Genomic DNA, 3053 nt, shown 5'->3' with positions numbered 1-3053 from the left:
AAATAAGGCAGCACAGACAAATACATCAAAGTGAACAAAGTGCCTGATAGGAGAGAGGAGGAAGAGGAGGAGGAGGCACATCTCCAACGAGGCAGGATGCTCTCCAGAGGCCAGCTTAAGGGCAGCACACCGACAGCATCACAACGCAGAGTGAGCAGCCAAGTACTTGCGGGCAATCTACTATCGGTACACCAATGGCAGATTGTACCAGGCAAATTTCCCTGCCCCAGCTGCTGCAGCGCTAAAAAAGTTCTCTCCCAGGCATCCACATGCCCAGCGGTTGAATGCTAGCTTAGCTAAATTGCTAGCACTTCAACTGCTGCCTTTTCAGTTGGTAGATTCTGCCCCCTTCTGTGAGTTTGTGGAATGTGCGGTACCTCAGTGGCAAGTTCCCAAACGCCACTTTTTTTCACGGAAGGCGATTCCAGCTCTCTACCGCCATGGGGCAGGGCAATGTCCACGCCTCGCTGGACAGGGTGGTCAGTGGTAAGGTGCATATTACTACTGACTCATGGTCCAGCAGGCATGGACAGGGATGTTACCTATCTTTCATGGCGCATTGGGTGACTCTGCTGACAGCTGGGAAGGACGCAGGACAAGGTACAGTAGTGTTGGAGGTTGTTCCGCCACCACGCCTCCAAAATGCTGCTACTGAATGTGACACACCTCTCTCCTCCACCCCCTCCTCTTCTTCTTCCTCTGTGGCCTCTTCCTATGCTTATGTGTCCTCGGAACCAGCGGTGCTCCGTAGGCATTCAAGGGGCTACGCAGGAATGCAGGCAAAGAGATGTCATGCGGTGCTTGAGCTGGTGTGCTTGGGGGACAGGAGCCACACTGGGCCAGAGGCTCAGTCAGCTCTGCAGGGGCAGGCTCAGAGGTGGTTGACACAGCTTAAGCCAGGAATGGTGGTTTGCGACAATGGCACCAACCTCCTCTCCGCCCTGCGACAGGGACAACTGACCCATGTGCCCTGTTTTGCTCATATCCTTAACTTGGTGGTGCAGCGGTTCTTGGGAAGGTACCCGGGCTTATAGGATGTCCTGAAGTAGGCCAGGAAATTCGGTGTACATTTCCGACAGTCATATAATGCCAGTGCTCGACTGGCAGACCTCCAAAAGGAATACAACCTGCCCAAGAACCGCCTAATCTGTGACATGCCCACCAGGTGGAACTCTATGTTGGCCATGCTGCAGCGGCTGCACACTCAGCAGAGGGCCATCAATGAGTATATGTGCCAATATGGAAGCAGGACAGGGTCAGGGGAGCTTGTTTTTTTCCCCACGCCAGTGATCCATGATCAGGGATGCATGCACTGTCCTGTCACCATTTGAGGTGGCCACGAGGATGGTGAGCAGTGACAGTGCATGCATCAGTGAGACTGTCCCTCTTATTCACCTGTTGGAGCAAACGCTGCGTGGATAGGGCCCTTGAGGCAGAACAGAGGGAGGAAGAGGAGGACTTCCTTACCTCTCAAGGCCCCCTTTATCCACACAGTGTTCCTGCTTGCCCACCTATCACACAGGAAGAGGAGGAGGAAGAGGATTGTGACAGCATGGAGGTGGAGCCTAGCACTCAGCATCAGCAGCAGTCTTCAATTACAATTACAGTCCCAAGGAACCCATGGACTTGTACGTGGCTGGGACAAGGTGGCTGCGGATCATGTTGTCCTCAGTGACCCAGAGGACTCCGCACCGAATGCCTCAGCAAACCTACGCTGTATGGCCTCCCTGATTCTGCAAAGAATCCTCGTATTCGTGCTATCAAGCAGAGGGATCATTACTGGCTGGCAACCCTCCTTGTTCCACGTTACAAGAGTAAGGTTGCAGACCTTATCTTGCTGGCACAGAGGGAGCAGAAGATGAAACATCTTCGAAAGGCCTTGCAGAAAGGTCTGTGCAATGCATTCCCAGATACTGGAGGTTACAAAATCCTGGCTACTGGCTTGTCCTGCATCCAGCGTTCTTTCAGAACGCACATTCGGTGCTGCTGGAGGCTTTGTAACCGATCATAGGGTGCGCCTCTCCATAGACTCGGTCGATCGACTGACCTTCATAAAAATTAATCAGGCTTGGATCACCACCAGCTACCAAGCACCTGATGCTGATGTAAGTGAATATATTTTTTTTAAATATCAGATCCCTTCAAGACTGCCTATGCTGATGCTGAGTGACTATCCTGTTATGCTGAGTGACTATCCTTTTCCTCCTCAATGACCATGCTGATAGCTTGTAAGAACATTTTTGGTTCTGGGCACCAGCACCAGTGCCTAAGGCCCAATTTTTCTGCCCCTGTTTAACATGGGCGTGTAATTACAATATTTGATGCAATACTTTGTAGCGGGCTCATTCCTGCGCTCCAACTAGATTATCTGTGAGGGGTTGCAGTGTTGTGGCACCAGTGCCTAAGGCCCAATTTTTCTGCCCCTGTTTAACAGAGGCGTGTAATTACAATTTTTGATGCAATACTTTGCAGCGGGCTCATTCATGTGCTCCAACTAGAGTATCTGTGAGGGGTTGCAGTGTTGTGGCACCAGCACCACAACCACCACCAACAAAGGCCCAATTTGTTTGCCCCTGTTCAACAGGGGCATGTAATTACAGTTCTTGATCTAATATTTCACAGGAGGGCCATTCCTGGGCCCACCTTGAGTAACTGTGAGGACTTACAGTGTTGTGGCACCATGCCAGCACCAAAGGCCCAATTTTTCTACCACTGTTCAACAATGGCATGTAATTACAGTTCTTAATATAATAGTTCACACAGCAGGGCATTCCAGCGCTCACCAAGACTAACTGTGAGGGCTTACAGTCACGGGCGTAGGAACCGGGGGGAGGGGGGACGCATCCCCCCAGGAAATAATGCGGGGGGGACATGTATGGTAAAATCCCCCCCAGATGTGACTGCGCTCACTATACTGTGTGCCCGCTGGCGCCGACTCACTGGCTGCCGCGTGCGCTCCTGGCTGGCTCCCTTTCCTCCGGTGCATCTCCTCGCCCCCCCCCCATGGAGGATGATTTGGTTCATTCCATTTCCACCGCCGTGCGCCGCGTGAC

This window comes from Rana temporaria, chromosome 8 (assembly GCF_905171775.1).
Source record: "Rana temporaria chromosome 8, aRanTem1.1, whole genome shotgun sequence".
In the NCBI taxonomy this organism is placed as follows: domain Eukaryota; kingdom Metazoa; phylum Chordata; class Amphibia; order Anura; family Ranidae; genus Rana; species Rana temporaria.
This window is presented reverse-complemented; position numbering follows the sequence as displayed.